The 18,159-nt window shown below is 38.5% G+C and overlaps 1 protein-coding gene and 2 long non-coding RNA genes across 5 annotated transcripts in view; 1 reads left to right on the forward strand and 2 right to left on the reverse strand.

Moving 5' to 3' along the window:
• LOC105027186 lies at positions 1-7,297 on the reverse strand. 2 transcript variants are annotated; one of them, XR_004575307.1, is made up of 3 exons: positions 7,009-7,297; positions 1,358-1,437; positions 1-338 (listed from the first exon to the last, which is right to left on the reverse strand). It is a non-coding gene; the product is annotated as an uncharacterized LOC105027186 (long non-coding RNA). The 2 variants fall into 2 exon arrangements; XR_829265.3 differs by lacking the exon at positions 7,009-7,297 and adding an exon at positions 1,783-1,968.
• Positions 5,692-18,159, forward strand: part of LOC105027187 — a 24,579-nt gene continuing 12,111 nt past the window's right edge. The window contains exon 1 of one of the 2 annotated variants that reach the window (XM_034290287.1): positions 5,692-5,809. The gene's annotated coding sequence lies outside the window, so the exon portion shown is untranslated. Of the gene's footprint in view, positions 5,810-5,848; positions 6,199-18,159 lie in introns of those variants that run through there. The other variant, XM_034290288.1, reaches the window with a different exon arrangement.
• On the reverse strand, positions 9,700-12,734 carry LOC117593854. The gene is made up of 3 exons (XR_004575308.1): positions 11,929-12,734; positions 10,851-11,009; positions 9,700-10,309 (listed from the first exon to the last, which is right to left on the reverse strand). It is a non-coding gene; the product is annotated as an uncharacterized LOC117593854 (long non-coding RNA).

Genomic DNA, 18,159 nt, shown 5'->3' on the forward strand with positions numbered 1-18,159 from the left:
TTCTCTTTTGGTGTCACAATCATGTATACAAAATATTTTGAACCAATCATGTTATAACAAATGTCTAGAAATGGTATGAGAAAGGATGTTAAACTATAGCTACTGATTTGGAGTCCTCTGCATGTATGGTTTGTATACAATGTATTGGAACCTCCCCTGACCTCAGTGAATAAAGACTTGAATCACTGAACTTTGTTGGTACTGCTTGAGCAATTTATTTAAACAACACCTAAAGAATCCTACAACACTAAAGTTGGTACTGCTAAAAAAAGGAAAATGTATTCAGGTGCTGGTTTTTCATCTGTGCTCTCCTCCTCAACATCTTGCTCCATCTGCTACTGGAAACCAGAAAAAACACAAACATTCAGGATGGGAGGTTGAGTTGCACACTGGCTTGGTTATTGCATTTTGCACTCTTCCATGCTGATTCTGAATGTCTTCTGTAACTACAGAGCATGCGGCAGTACTTAATATGAAAGACCTGTTCCCCAACAATAAACGCTTCTTCATTTAGTGTCTTGGTGATAGCCTCTAGCAAGTGAATCACATGCATTTGTGTCAAGCTACTGTAAGCATGAGAAATGCAATTCTTAAAAAACAATAATATAGGTTTCTGACCACAGCCTTAGAACAAACCTTTTGGTACAAGCACACAATGAGCCATTAAAAAAGAATTATTGTAATTTTCAGTCATAAATTTCTCTTACTCTTCAGCCGAGCAGGTGCATGATTGAGGGTGCATGCAATATATAAATAATACTTGTGTGACTGCTATATCTTCAGACATTGTGGGGTGGCACTCTGTCTCCAGAAGCTTCTCTAATAAACGGAATATACTGTATTGGAATTGAACTGACTGGTGTGTTATTCTCCTTTACATCAAACCAACTCGGGGGTAGTGTTAGACTTCAACAAATGCTACATAGTTATATGGGCCCACGGTTCGGTGTGTATCGCGGTTTGTGGGTCATGGTTTATCTAGGTCTGAATGACATGTTAGAAGTGGAAACACTTCCAACATGTAGACAACAGTGGCAAAGCAACACTAGCTGACTAGTCAAAAATAGTAAATAGTAAAAGAGGAAAGATTATACTGCCTTGAAAGTTATATGGAGTGAATTGAATCTTGGTTTGGGTGGGGGTCCCGGGACAAGTAAAGGTTGAAAACCCCTAACCTAGGCAACTATTTTGAAAAACAGACAAGGTTGAGGCTACACATCTCTAAGTTGAGATTCCCTCACTCTAGGAACACCTCTATACCTTTGGCAGTGTTTCGTTGATATTCCCAAAAAACTATCCCCCAATTTTTTTTTCAAATTATTAAATTATACATCTGTACATATGCGCATTTACTTACGTGCGACAGCATTCTGCATCCTGCCCTTCAAGGAGTAGCCTGCCCAAAGCTCCTCCGTTACAATTTTCTTAAATATTCTCCTGAATAAAATTAATACATAAACCATTGAAAAATATAATTCCATCATCATTCCATCAACTGTAACTGTCAACTGGTAAAACGTGCCATTCAAAATTAAAATACTTCGCACTCAAATCCTATGAAATACCAAAATTGGCTAACTGCAAAACTTAGAACGAATAGTGTACTGTACCTCTAGTGTAGCTATACAGTCTAGACTATGGGTTTGCCCCTTTGCTCGTAAATACATATTTTTTACATGACAGCTTGCGTTTACTGTAATGTATTTCAGTTTAAACCACATTTGTTACTTGCCTGAACCTTTTGCAAATAATTAGACACGCAAAATAATTAAGACAAATTACCTGATTGTGTAACACAGCTAGTTTGCTAGCTAGCTCTTCAAAAGTGTCCTACAGATGTTCGCGCGCTCCAAATCTGATTTTGTTTGTGGGGAAAAAAAGCTAAAAAAAATAGCTCAGTCCACGATGAACATTAATCTAATACACAGTATCTCACAAAAGTGAGTACAACCCTCACATTTTTGTAAATATTTGATTATATGTTTTCATGTGACAACACTGAAGAAATGACACTTTGCTACAATGTAAAGTAGAGAGTGTACAGCTTGTATAACAGTGTGCATTTGCTGTTCCCTTAAAATAACACAACACACAGCCATTAATGTCTAAACTGCTGGCAACAAAAATGATTTCACCCCTAAGTGAAAATCTCCAAATTGGGCCCAAAGAGTCAATACTTTGTGTGGCCACCATCATTTTTCAGCACTGCCTTAACCCTCTTGAGCATGGAGTTCACTAGAGCTTCACAGTTTGCCACTAGAGTTCTAATATCACAGAGCTGGTAGATGTTAGAAACATTGCGCTCCTCCACCTTCCGTTTGAGGATGCCCCACAGATACTCAATAGGGTTTAGGTCTGGAGACATGCTTGGCCATTACCCTCAGCTTCTTTAGCAAGGCAGTGCTCCTCCTGGAGGTGTGTTTGGGGTCATAATCACGTTGGAATACTGCCCTGCAGCCCAGTCTCAGAAGGCCTTTGCGTCAGTATGTCACAGTACATGTTGGCATTCATGGTTCCCTCATTGAACTGTAGCTCCCCAGTGCTGGCAGCACTTGTGCAGCCCCAGACCATGACACTCCCACCACCATGATTGACTGTAGGCAAAACACACTTGTCTTTGTACTCCTCACCTGGTTGCCGCCACACATGCTTGACACCATCTGAACCGAATTCTAGTAATCCATGTCCTTAGTCTGCTTGTCTTCAGCAAACTGTTTGCGGGCTTTCTTGTGCATCATCTTTAGAAGAAGCTTCGTTCTGGGATGACAGCCATGCAGACAAATTTCATGCAGTGTGCGGCGTATGGTCTGAGCACTGACAGGCTGACACCCCACCCCTTCAACCTCTACAGCAATGTTGGCAGCACTCATTCGTCTATTTCCCAAAGACAACTTCTGGATATGAAGCTGAGCATGTGCACTCAACATCTTTGGTCGACCATGGCAAAACCTGTTCTGAGTGGATATCCAATATAGTTATTGCTATTAAAACAATGAATTTGTACTTAATTCATTGCGTTTCTAGAACTGAAATGTCTGACAAATTACAATGACACCAGACATTTTGGCAACAAATATGGCGGAACTACTGCCCTTCAGAAAACTAAATCTTTAGGGGAGTGCACTCAGTAAAAATAAGTTGTTCTACATTTTCATCCCAAAAAGGCTGTGACATTCAGTACCTCTGAAAGTCATTAAGGGAACGTTATGAATGTACCTGTAACATCCCGAAAAGGCTGTGACATTCAGTACATCTGAAAGTCCTTAAGGGAACGTTTTGAATGTACCTGTAACGTCCCGAAAAGGCTGTGACATTCAGTACCTCTGAAAGACGTTAGGGGAACGTTATGAATGTACCTAGAATGTCCGGAACAGGCTGTGACCTTCAGTACCTGTATTAGACCTTAAGGGAACGTCACAAATGTCTCAGTTAAGTTCCATGTTAGCTGGGAAATCAACTGTGGGATTTTGGGGGAAACCCAGTTTCTGGGATAATATATCAGCAACAGCCAGGCTACCTTTGCATATCAAAAGTGAAACTAATTTTCTGAGTTCGGCAGCATTTTGCCTAAAGTACCCCTAGTGCTGCTGAACTCACAAGATTAGTTTCACTTTTCTTATGCAAGGAAGGTAGTCTGGCTGTTGCTGAGATATTATTCCAGTAACTGGTTTAATATTACCAGAAGCAATCATTATGTAATAATTTAGGGAACGTTATGAATGTACCTGTAATGCCCTGAAAAGGCTGTGACATTCAGTACCTCTGAAAGACCTTAAGGGAACGTTATGAATGTACCTGTAACATCCCAAAAAGGCTGTGACATTCAGTACCTCTGAAAGACGTTAGAGGAACGTTATGAATGTACCTAGAATGTCCGGAACAGGCTGTGACCTTCAGTACCTGTATTAGACCTTAAGGGAACTTCACAAATGTCTCAGTTAAGTTCCATGTTAGCTGGGAAATCAACTGTGGGATTTTGGGGGGAAACCCAGTTTCTGGGATAATATATCAGCAACAGCCAGGCTACCTTTGCATATCAAAAGTGAAACTAATTTTCTGAGTTCGGCAACATTTTGCCTAAAGTACCCCTAGTGCTGCTGAACTCAGAAGATTAGTTTCACTTTTCTTATGCAAGGAAGGTAGTCTGGCTGTTGCTAAGATATTATTCCAGTAACTGGTTTAATATTACCAGAAGCAATCATTATGTAATCATTTAGGGAACGTTATGAATGTACCTGTAACGTCCCAAAAAGGCTGTGACATTCAGTACCTCTGAAAGACCTTAGGGGAACGTTATGAATGTACATGTTGCGACCTAGAAGTGTTATTTTATAATTTCATAATTTAATAAAATAGGAATATGGGTAGAGTTCTGTGGGGGAGGTCACAGTAATTTCATTGTAATTTAATGTAATGGTTATTCTGGATATTGCTCTGATTTATTTTATTGAAAGGTAAAAGTTACGTTATTTGATGGGGTCAGAAGCCCGCGCAGTGGCGTGTGGAAGAGGAGAGCCAGGTGTGGTGAACGGAGGCGAGATCGCTGTTGTTGAAGGATGTTGTGTTGCTTCGTGTGAAAGAATGATTCCAGCAGAACTGGCAAAAGAAAGTTGCAAAAGAAAAGATGGAGTCTGTTTTAAGGGTGCAACATACAGTGGGGAGAACAAGTATTTGATACACTGCTGATGTTGCAGGTTGTCCTACTTACAAAGCATCCAGAGGTCTGTAATTTTTATCATAGGTACACTTTAACTGTGAAAGACGTAGTCTAAATCCAGAAAATCACATTGTATGATTTTTAAATAATAAATTAGCATTTTATAACATGACATAAGTATTGGTTCATGGGACCATAGTTAGTCACTTACCAACCAGTAAGAATTCTGGCTCTCACAGACCTGTTAGTTTTTCTTTAAGAAGCCCTCCTGTTCTCCACTCATTACCTGTATTAACTGCACCTGTTTGAAATCGTTACCTGTCTAAAGTAACCTGTCCACACACTCAAACAAACAGACTCCAACCTCTCCACAATGGCCAAGACCAGAGAGCTGTGTAAGGACATCAGGGATAAAATTGTAGAACTGCACAAGGCTGGGTGGGCTACAGGACAATAGACAAGCAGCTTGGTGAGAAGGCAACAGCTGTTGGCGCAATTATTAGAAAATGGAAGAGGTTCAAGATGACGGTCAATCTCCCTCGGTCTGGGGATCCATGCAAGATCTCACCTCGTGGGGCATTAATGATCATTAAGGGAACGTTATGAATGTACTTGTAACGTCCAGAAAAGTCTGTGACATTCAGTACCTCTGAAAGACGTTAGGGGACGTCATGAATGTACCTAGAATGTCCGGAACAGGCTGTGACCTTCAGTACCTGTATTAGACCTTAAGGGAACATCACAAATGTCTCAGTTAAGTTCCATGTTAGCTGGGAAATCAACTGTGGGATTTTGGGGGGAAACCCAGTTTCTGGGATAATATATCAGCAACAGCCAGGCTACCTTTGCATATCAAAAGTGAAACTAATTTTCTGAGTTCGGCAGCATAATGCCTAAAGTACCCCTAGCGCTGCTGAACTCAGAAGATTAGTTTCACTTTTCATACGCAAGGATGGTATAGTCTGGCTGTTGCTTAGATATTATTCCAGCAACTGGTTTTCTCCCTAAAATCCAACACGTGACACCGACACAATCATTATGCAATCATTTAGGAACCACCCCCAATTTCATACAGTATAAATATAACTGTGCCACACGTAGATCCTAGAGATCAAGAAGCGCAAAACCTCTGGAGAAGACAACTACTGAGTGGTAAGAAGGAATAGCTATGAAAATATAAAAAGGGCAATATGATAGACCATGGCCCAAGGGACGTAACTGGAAAATCATGGATGGGGGGCTAAGCGTCGTTTTTAGGGGTCTGGGCATACTGCCCAAAACATATTTTCATCATGTATTTTTAGTATCAACAGGTGTAAAATCTATCAAAATAAGGTTATTTTTGGTCAAGGTTCGCTAAAGGTATAGCTGGCTCGTAGTTTGTGTTAGACACTTATCTAATGTGACTTAAATGTCTGTTGAATGTCGAATATAAAACTGATTTCACCTCGGTCGCAATAATAACGACGCACACGGGAGAATAGCAGTTCGTTCATAGTTCTAGAGAACAGGACAAGCAAGACTAAAAACTTGAACCAGAGGTAAGAGTTTTCACCAGTAATATTAATTTGTAAAACAATATTTGTATTCTTACGAAGAGCCTATACATTTTTGCATTCAAGACAGATTCAACTAACATTTCAACATGTTGACTTTATATTGGGCAAGCTAGCTAGCTATAATGATACTATATTCGTCTTCTGACATTTCGGCAATTACCTGGTTTACACTTTTACCTTGGTCCCTAAATGTGGAAGGGAGCCTGAACAGAGGAACGAATGTGAATGTGTTTTGAATCTCGAATATAAAACTGATTTCACCTCGTTATTATTGTGAGGAAAAATTATTTTTAGAAATCAAATTCGATTCGGTCTAGTAGTTTCAGCCAGGGTGGTCCAAAGTCGCTTTTTATAAGCGACTAATACATTTTTCAGAAGTCGTTTGGAAATATTGGAATATATTTTGGGCTTGTTTACAAAATACTTGTGTATTGTTTTGATCATGAGGCACACCTAAAACTATGAGCGAGTTGAAATAAAAGATGTAACGTCTATTGTCTATCTGCCTACTATGCATTTGGACTACTATACCGGCTAGTACTATAGCTATGATTGCCCCAAATTAGTTCAGTGGCTGGAGGTGCGTTCAATAAATCCACTTTCGTTTGGAAACAGCAAATACATTTCCGTTAGCTTTGTATTCGCAATCAATGTGTTCACAAAAATTATGTAAATGTAGTACCTATGTAGTAAGCTTGTGAAATGTTTTAGTATGTTAGCAAAATTTGAAGATTTTGATCGTAACTTCAACGTCCGGTACTCGGCCCCATAGAGTAGCCAGCTCTCTCTTACCTAAATGGTACACGTGTGCGTAAAAATGCGTTGGTTTGGGGGGCTTCGGGTGCAGCTCCAATGTTGCTTGTTTTGACAGCCCCGGTTGCTTTTTTTCTCTTACGATATATGACAATACACAGCGCAAAAAGAAGTCACGATTCAAGAAGAACTTGTTTGCTCGCCTTGCAAATGTTGATTCCATCGCTGTGTTAATATCAGCTCGCAGAAAACTAGGTGCTGATCAAAAAACATCCAGGACTAGATCCGCGAAAGCCTGGGTCTAGTGAAACCCCTGGTCGTATATTGAGGTTGGTGGTTGCAAGTCTGATACTAAAATCTGTTATGACGAGGTTGTACAAGAGGGTTTTCGAATCTTGACCAATCAGTTACACTTGCATTGCTACAAACAATACCAGTGGTCGGATAAGTCCATCCATCTAATAGACCCTTTAATAAACAGCTGAGCCGAACTGCTGGCAAAAAGTGACAATAAGCTCTTTACCACAAACATGCATCATCCTGACGCCCATTTATTTTGTAAGTTAAATATCATATCACAGATAATAAATGTATCCAATTAATTCATTAAATGCTTGCATAAATACCGAGTGATCTAAACTAAAATACCTAAGTATGAGAACATCTGCTGGGTTTGCATGCTACTTCTGTTTACACGCTAGCTATTGATGCTAATGTCGGTCAATGGTGTTTACCATTATGAGATAGCCTACTGAGAATGCCAGCTTTGTAGTTGCTTCTGTTACTAATTTATATTTCTTTATTATAACTATATGATTTATTTTGCCTGTGTGTGATAAACAGGGGGCACAACCTGATAAGAAATATGCAATGCAGAGACTTTCGTCAATCCAGTCTGTTGGCTTGAAACATAAACGTCTACATTTAGCTTCGACAATGGTATTCTAAAAAAATGAAGGCCATCTTTTTTTGCATTCTTATTCTGACATCCAACTGCATACCAAGAAATTTTTTCCGAGGATCTTACCCATTTACCTAGACTTATTTTTCTGCCACCTGCACCAAACGTCCGTTACGTCCGCTCCAAATTGGTCTATGAAACACCCTATTTGCAGAAGGCGATTAGTTCTACGCAATTGTGGAAAGTTTAATGAGGTAAACTGCATTTCTGTGAGCTGCTATTTTCTGACCAAGCTGAATAAATAAATGATCGAAAATACTTATTCAGGGCATGCATTTCGCTAAAATATTTACTTCGTTGCTCAATGTGTATTCTCAAAGCAGCAACCCCAGCCAACTGGGACCCAGCTAATTTTGCCGCAGTTTCCATGGAGGCCCCACATGTGTTAGCCCAGATGGGTTGATGATGGGCTCCATATCGGGCCCATATGGGTAGCCTAGGTAGTCCCCATATAGGGACTACAGGAGTCTGCCCACATGGGTTGATGATGGGACCCAGATAGGTCTTATCTAGGGCTCTTATGGGCTACAACGGGTGTATATATGGGCTACCATATTTGTCTTTTTGGGTTACCTTATTTTACAGTAAACCCCTAAATACAAACATATGTAAGCAATGAACAGAAACCATTACTTCAAGCTTTACTTTATTAACAGAATATTTATTAACATATGTGTATTAACAGACAAGTATCAAAAGTGAAGGCTTTTGACAAACTTTATATTTCACAAACAAAACAAAAGTGCAGTTTTACAGTCGTCTGTCAGAAAACTCTATATTTCACATACAAAAACAAAAGTGCAGAATCTGAGTCCTCTGTTGTCGCTCTCCCAACGGCCCTTTGAAAAGAGAAAATAAATAAATCAACCATTTTTCTACTTTTGCAATTCCTTTTCACAGTTCAAACAGATGTGTCAGGTTAGACTTTTGGTGCTCCAAATCAAGTTTATGTAGATAAGGGGTTTTCAAACCTGTCCCGGAACACCCCCTGCACTGCACATTTTGGAGGCACAAAATTTAAATTTTTACCACTTTTCACGAGTTCACACTTACATACAATTAGAGGGGTTAAGGTTTAATGCATATTTGCCGTGCTTTTCGGAGGGAGGACTCCAAGCTCTGAATTCAGCCCGAACCCAGAGTACTCCCCCCCCGCATGTAAGTGGTTAGGACTAGAAGTGTGGAGAATAGGTGGTGGGGGGAAGCTGCAAACTGTCAATGGATCGAGGTAAGACTGCTGAGTCTATATGGGCCATTCTACAGAATTGGTGCAAAGTCAGAGTTGGAAACATCTTGAAATTTTTTTTTCCACAATTTTTTCATATATGCAAATTGTATAATATCCAAGGTATGCTTTTCTAGTAATTGTGCAGTTAATTCTCATTTTGTATTTTCAGATAATGCTGGAATATTTTCCTTCTCCCCAAATTTGTCACTACCGAAACACAATATTAAATAATTTATTAAGAAGGCTTCTTATGACCTATTACGATTTTGTTTACATCTACCTTATAAATATATATTTCTTCTATTTTTTAAAAATATTTTTACAGGATAAATAAATGAAGATTATAATTTGTATAATATTTTTAGTGTAATTTATGAGAATTGTTGTATTTTGAACCCAATCTTTCTTTGTAGAAGGCATAAAGTTTATCGTACTGATTTCAAAGTTAAGGATTCATTAGTTTGAATATGCATTGAACCAAACACTATCATAACATTTAGTTGATAATTCAATATACTTTATTTTTGACAAAACATCCCATGTTACGGTAGTGACTGCATGTTTTGGTAGTGACCACAATACTTTGCCATGGCTGAATCAGACTGTCCACATTTTATGTTAATATAAATAAATAACTATGATGCACATATGCAGTCAGTACATATAGCAGACACACATCTGACAGTAAATGTCTTATAAGAACACCTAGAGCTATTCTATACTTTGGGTCTTGAGGTGCAAGTGCGAAGAGATATGGCTCATAGATTTTTCTTCCTAAAAAAAAACTTTCAGAACCACTTTGTTTTATTTTCACATTTTCAACATTTTTTGTTTATGAGTCATTCAGATAAATCTCCAGAACCACTGAACTGTGTGTGTGTGATTTTGGTTGGGTGACAGTTGTAGGTTAGCCTACAAAAGTTTAAAGTTTGACAAAAGCACAATGTTGTGTTTTACACAAATATAAGTAGGCTAAACACTTTTTAACTGCAGTTTTAATGATAATGACTTTTACCCATCTTGCTCTCCACCACGTGCCCTCCCTGTACGGTTTCCTCCCTTGTCCCTGGCACCAATTAGCCACTTTGACACTGCCTTTTCAGAATCTCTTCTAGTAATCTGGTTTGTAAGGGCATTTTTTTTCAAGCTTCCTGTAAAATAGATAAAGAGTGAGATAAATTCCTCATTTGAGCCCTTGCAACAAAGCAGAAATCTCCACCATGTAATTTTTCAGGTAATACAATAATGGTATCGGATATAATATTCTGTCAAACACGACATTTTTGGTGCAAAGGTTTATTAAACAAACAAACAAGGGACTGGTTCTGTACCTGTACCTGTAAACTACAGTTAATTTAATTTAAATGTGTAACTTTTGTTCTATTGTATTTACCTTTGCTTGTAACTAGTGTATTTTTACTTATATTATTTGTAGTACCTGACTTGTATTTAATAATGATTTAACTTTATTATTTATTATAAACCATGAGTTGTGTGATTGCTACACCACTAATTAACAGTTACTTATCACTGAATTGGCAGTATACCTGGTCCATATTGTCATAATTAAGGGTATTCTCTATCCAGGTATGGACAATTAATTGCATACAATCAAATTGATTTATGAAGAACTCAACTCTACAAAATAACCTTTGTTTGCACATTAATATGTTAAACAGCGAGTAAACATACCATATACAACCTCAAACAGTTTGAGCCCCGAAACTCTCGCTTTCCATGGCAGCCAACAAAATTGTACTCTCTTGATAGGGAGTGGTCTAAAAGAAAGGCCATCATTCTTCTGGTGGCTTCATCCAATGTTCTTCCTCCAATTTCTGCCACCACGCCAACCTAAAGAAAAATAAGATTATCATAATGGGAATTAATTCTGATTATCATCGGAAGTAGTAATCTACTATTTGTATAGTGTATCGAGTCCCTAAATACAACTCTATTTTTCATAATTCCCAGGGAACACTCCCATAATACATGCAGTTGCCTCTCTAACAGATGTTTTATACTTGTACTTAAGTTATTAGCAAAAAAGCTACAGTACTGTGCAAACGTCTTACGCCACCATTATTTTTGTTTTAGAAATGATATAATGACCATATGCTAATTGTGGGAAGTATTTAGTGTGATCTCCCCTTACACTTGAGCAATTGTTGGGATCATGAATGTGGAAAAGTACAGACAGGTTTTAATTTATAATGCCATTCCTTCTGGAAAGTGCCATATTGGGAATGTTTTTATTTTTTTTAGCATGATAACGATTCCAAGTACACTGCTAATACAGTATAATCATATTTGAAGAGAAAAACAGCTTTCCTGAATTTATAGAGGCAGTATGGGGTCACCTAGACAGAATTTTTTTTGAATACGGCCTAAATCTAAAGATGAACTCTGGGAAGTGCAGAAAGCAGCCGAGGTAAAATATGCCAGACAATTACTTCAAAAAACTTAAGGGCAGTCCCCCCAAAAGAGGTGTGAGATGTGCTCAGTGCAAAGAGAGATTACACAAAATACTGACTTTTGCCTGAAGAAGCCTTTTTGTTATTATTTTGTGTACATATTTCCTGTACTTTCTGTACATAATTCCTGTACTTTCTGCATCTTAATAAAGAAACCGAAAAATAAATGTGGGTGGTAATTAATACTTTGCTAAAACAACTAAGCTTGTGGTGGCCTAAGACTTTTGTATAGTATTGTATGTGCAAAAACTTTAACGATCAGCCCAGTAAATCTGCTAAATGGTCATATTAGAACATACCACTTGTTTGTGGAAGGTGGGGTCTGCCAATTTCTGCTCCATTGCAGCAACCTCAAAGAGCGTCCTCAGGGGGAAAACAATATCTTCTGGAAGTGCTGTAACTGAAAACAGTAGTCATCACTAACTAAGCATTATCTATCAATGACTTCATTATGTGTGTGGACCCTCAAATAAAATGCTGACTAGTTCCTTTGAAACACTGATGAACAATATGGTGGCATAACTGTAAACAAAGAATCATAATAATGCATAATAAATCATATTTCATGATGATGTAATGATCTTAGTTAATGTTTTAATTAAGGTGTTGTTCATCCATGAAGTTGTAAATGAAAAACGTTGAACTCGTGTTAGGCTAGTTCCTGATGATTCATGAGATATTAATGCATAATGCATGCATGAATTTATACATGAATTCATGATAATTCATGTACCCTGACCGTTAAGTGTTATAATAATATTTTTAGTAAAACTTTAGAATACTCTTCCATCATCAATGAATAACTACACAGGAACAAATAAGTAACACACTATTAACATTCTACTAATATTAACTAACAAGGAACTCTGATTAATGAAATAGTAATAGCACTCAGTTGAATGTGGTAGTTCTATAACGAATCAATAACTGCTATGTTTTTCATACCTCCCAGATAACTACTAAGAGAACTACTATATGAGTTCATAATGCATAAATTAGGAAGGAATTGGAACAGTATTCTAAAGTGTAACGTTAATTCGGTATATTTTGTGCCATTTGTTAATTGAATTAGCACTAACTTTAAATAAAAAAAGGAAAAAATAGCACAGGCCGCGGAGATGGTGTTAAAGCTTCTTGAATCTCGAATGTTCCGTGATGAAATAGACATTTGTTAAAGATTTATAAAAAAAATTACATTTGAGAAGGGGATTTTTTCATTAAATGCGCACACTTTTAAAATAACAGCTAGCTGCTGAAATGGTCGCTGTATGGCTTTGTTCTGTAATCACAAAATAATCGGGAGCAGACACGATTAAACAGGCTTGTCTTGTAATTGCATTCGAAAAATTAATAAGGAAGTGCTTTCATTTTGGCTGTTTGATGTGCACATCGATCTTATACAAATTAAAAAATGGCGCCAGAAATAAGGGAAAATATGGCGCGATTTGGGGGAATTCGAAATTCTAAAGTGACAAGAAGCTTTTGGTCAACATCGTGTTTTGAAAACAATGTATTTTAATTAACATTTATATTGTGAAATGTAACTTTCTTACCTTGACTTAGCCTTGACTACAAAGACTGCGAGAATCTTCCAAATCTCCTCCCGAAAATTACAGCAGAGTGTGAGTGAGACTGAGAGAGTGAATGGTGTCGCGGCCTCGCGAGCGCGAAAAGGGCGAGGGGGATGTGAAGTTTTGAATGAAATCTCGCGAGATCTATCATGCAAAGGTTTTTATTTTTTTTTGTGTCACCGTTGTACAGTGTCTGTACCTTTAGGTGTCTTTTTGTAACTGTTTAAATTATATTGTGAGTAAAAGTGTGCATACTTTTGACTGCACCACTGTGACAGTATCTGCAGGGTCTTGATCCTTTTAATTGGTCAAAAATTTGTTAAAATTGCAATTGTGTTGGCATTTGTATAGATACAAGCAATTTCAAAGGTGCATATGTGTGTACTATCTGTAAAAAAAAAATTGGGTTTGACTGTTTGCACTTCCTGAATTAGTAAACTGTAAAACTGAATTAGCCCCCAAGTTTAGCCCATTTTCAACCCATGCACTAATTTCCCATTAGTGAACCACCTAGGCCCCACAAAGGGAGCCCAACTGGGTTTGCCCATGTTGGACTTACTCAGTTGACCCAAGTGGGCCCCAGATAAGAAGCCCATTTTGAGCCCATGCCCACTCTGTACCCCTGTTGCCCATTTGTAACCCATGTGGGCCCAGTGGTGTAGTCTATATTTTTGTAGTGAGTATACTGTGATTTCCCCTCCCAGCCTCATACTCGCCTGTCCCAGAGCAACACCCCATACACTAAGCACTGTGACGGTTCCATATACAAACTAGTATACACGGACAACTGCTTCAGTATTGATGGCGTTTATTGAAAGCCCTGGAAAAACACTTAAAGTTGAGAACAGATGAGACATATTTAACTTTTTGAAAAATGCAACTGAACCTGAACACCACAGGACATCACACACTAAGAAAACCAGCCATGCTCTTCCCTTAGAGATTATCCATCCATAACAGGTTCAAGGTATCAACAGGCCACTCATTAACTAATGTCTCAAGTTTAAGGCAAGTTAATATAACAGTTATATTTAAAGTATCAGTCATTTAATACAATTTATTGGATTATAATATAATCCAATAAAATAAGATATATTAAACTGATAATGAGCACTTTTACTTTTGGTACTTTAAGTAGCCTACAGTATATTTTGATAATACTTTTGTACTATTACTTAAGGACAATGTTGAATGCAGGACTTGTAACTGACAAGTCATTTGTAACTCTACAACACTGTTTTTTTTACTTTTACTGCAATACACGATCTTCCACCTCTGTAAATCACCAACAACAGTTGTGCATGAATACCTGCAGCTGTGTTTAACACTGAAAACATATAGCTCAGGTCAGCATTTACTCAGGGCTCTTAAGTTTTAAGGACAAGAGTGACACCTTTTTTGAGGAAGTAACCTCCTTTAATGTGCATATGACAATTATTCACCTCAATGATAAATTCATTCATTTTAATGAATTAATACACCCCTGGACTGTAATATTTCAGATGTGTTTTGAGCAAGATTTCTGCTCATGTTCAAAACTTTGTGCACATTCAAAATATATCCGTGTTCTCTGAGATTTGGAGGAGTCGTGATATTTTGAGAGAAATAAAGTACCTAAAGAAAACTATAAAAATAATCTACCTGCACCATAGTCTGCTGTGCATTACGTGATTGCTCTGCTGATAGGGTAAATCTCAGACCGTGTGACAGACACAGAGCCCCGTTTGCTTTTTACGTTGACTGTCACGCTCAATGTGTGACACTTGAGAGCCCTGGTGGTTTACCTGCAGCTCCGCTACAGTAGCAGCGAACCTTAAACTTTACCTGCCGGTAACATGATCTCTAAACAGTCCGCTCACAGTGAAGTCCTGCACGGATCACAGATGCTCGGTTTGTTATAAGAGCAGATTAATGGAGCCGCTCGGTGTTTTGCTAGCTAATAAGCCGTTTGCCTGTTACCTTGAGCTTTGTCTGAAGGCGCCGAGTGGCCAGCCAGGCTCCGACACACCCGACACATTCCGCACATCCGCCGATCAGTTTAACCGAGCTAACCCCCCCTCTCGGTACCGGTCAGAGAGGCGTGTTTACTTTGTGTCTCGGTCCTCGCTCCGGTCAGTTTTTAATTAGCCTACATTAGTAACAGTTCATTTAGTTATGGTATGAACTTAATCCTAGGGAAGGCAAACAATATAAGACATTTGTAACAAAATTCAAGACTTTATATACCAAATTCAAGGCTTTTAAGGCCTGAGATTATCAAATTTAAGACTTTTTCAATGCTTTTAAAACACACACACACACACATAACATCATATAAGATACTGTCCATAGATATAGAACAATATATCTATGATACTGTCACTTAACAGGTAACAGTAACGTTGCGGTTGGATTGTCGGGCTGGTTTTCTGTAACGGTAATCCGGTCGTCATGATCTGCGGCAGCTGTGTCACCCGCCGCGGCAGTAGCTTCAGGGACGGACTTTTTAAAACACTGAAATAGTGTTTTTTGGGTCTGTTTACGTTTCATTGGCTCTGCTCTACCTAGCTAGCTAGTTGCGAGAAACAACTTGTTGTTGCTTAGTAACGTTCATTGACATATATACAGTATATAAGGTAACCATAGGTAACCAGGGCACCGCCACGGAAGCCTCAAAGGTCCAAGTGTCAGTGCTTCACAACACAGACGGGGTGAATTTATGAATGAAAATGAGAACGTTCTGTCACAACGATGTTGTTACGTATCATCGCGCTTTTGTAAGTGGGTATACGGAAATCCTTGACTTTTCCTAGTGGGTATACGGCGTATACCTGCGTATCACGTAGACTACACCACTGTGTGGGCCCCACATAAACGTGTTGGCTGGGACGGTTGCCTAATCAAACATCTATTACCAAAAAGTTTATGTACAAGCGCATAGTTAGCAAATCTTATGTACAATACATAATGCACTTACTGACCATGAGAAATTATTTCAGTTTCCTTTTACTTAAGCTGTAGCTACTTCCTAACTTCGCTGTTATTTTGACATTTCTCCACCAAGTGGAGTGGGCTCACGCTAGCACTGTCCTCGAATGTGGGTAATGCTCTGACAGTGGTTCTTAACCCTCTCCTAGGACCTGCGTGAAGTTGGCCCCCCATCCAACGCAAAACTTCAGCAAAATAGGCTCAAATGTTTGTGCTCCGTTTGTGCTGATTTGTGCCGTTAAAATGATCGTTTTAATATTATAGATATTCAATAATATTTTATAGGTCATTCTGAAGTCACTCAGCCCACCAACATCCTCCAAAATCAACGAAAATAGTCTAGTTTTTTTGTGCTTCGTTTGTGCTGTTAATAGAAAATTTTGTGTTGCTTCTGTATTTTGTATATTTGACATTTAATTACTGATGATGACATAGCTCAGCCCCCCAACATGCTCCAAATTGAGTCGAAATAGGCTCATTCGTTTGTGTTTCGTTTGTGCTTCATCTGTGTTTTTAATATTAGAAATGTAATAATTTGCAATGACATCAGTCAGTCCCCCAGCATGCTCCAAATTCAACCAAAATAGTCCCCTTTGTTTGTGCTGGTTCGTGTCATTAAAACTTTTGTTTATGCTGATGGGTCATTTTATATATTAGACATTTAATTTTAGGTGTCACCAGCCTCACAACCTTCTCCAAACTGCCTCAAAATAGGCAAAATCATTTATGCTCTGTTTGTGCTGCTGAAAGGTTTGTTTGTGCTGCTACAGTTTTAGGTACATAGCTACAGTGGATGTAAAAAGTCTACACACCCCTGCTAAAATCCCATGTTTTTGTGATGTAAAAGAATGAGAAATATAAAACATGTCAGAACTTTTAAAGTGACCTATAATGTGAACAATTCAATTGAAAAACAAACTGAAATCTTCGAGGGGGAAAAATTAAAAATTAAAATCTTACAATAACCTGGTTGCATATGTGTGCACACCCTCTTATAACTGGGAATGTGGCTGTGTTCAGAATTAACCAATCACATTCAAACTCATGTTAAATAGAAGTCATTACACACCTGCCATCATTTAAAGTTCAGCTGTTCTAATAGGATTTTCCTGACATTTTCTGAGTTGCATCTCAGAGCAAAACCATGGTCCGCAGAGAGCTTCCAAAGCATCAGAGGGATCTCATTGTTGAGCGATATCAGTCAGGAGAAGGGTACAAAAGTAAATTCTGAACCATTAAATATACCATGGAACACAGTGAAGACAGTCATCATCATGTGGAGAAAATATGGCACAACAGAGACATTACGAAGAACTGCACTTCCTTACAAAATTAATGAAAATACGAGTAGATCACTGGTCAGGGAAACTTCCAAGAGGCCTACAGCAACATTAAAGGAACTGCAGAAATTTCTGGCAAGTACTGGCTGTGTGCTACATGTGACAATCTCCTGTATTCTTCATATGAATGGGCTATGCGGTAGGGTGGCAAAACGGAAGGCTTTTCTTACAAAGAAAAACATCAAGTCCCCCAAAAGCATGTGGGGAAGTGTGTCATGGTCTGATGAAACCAAAGTAGAACCTTTTGGCCATAATTCCAAAAGGTATGTTTGGTGCAAAAACAATGCTGCACATTACCTGAAGAACACCATACCTACAGTGAAGCATGGTGGTGGCAGAATCATGCTTTGGGGCTGTTTTTCTTCATCTGGAACCAGGGCCTTAGTCAGGGTGGAGGGAATTATGACCAGTTACAAATACCAGGCAATTTTGGCACAAAACCTTCAGGCGTCTGTTAGAAAGCTGAAGATGAAGTTCAACTTTCAGTACGACAACGTCCCAAAGCACACATCCAAATCCACAAAAGCATGACTTCACCAGAAGAAGATTAACGTTTTGGAATGGCCCAGCAAGAGCCCAGACTTGAATACAATTGAACAGCTGTGGGGTGATCTAATGAGAGCAGTACACAGATGTCCTTGCAATCTGACAG

This window comes from Esox lucius, chromosome 24, assembly GCF_011004845.1.
Source record: "Esox lucius isolate fEsoLuc1 chromosome 24, fEsoLuc1.pri, whole genome shotgun sequence".
NCBI classification, from domain to species: Eukaryota; Metazoa; Chordata; class Actinopteri; order Esociformes; family Esocidae; genus Esox; species Esox lucius.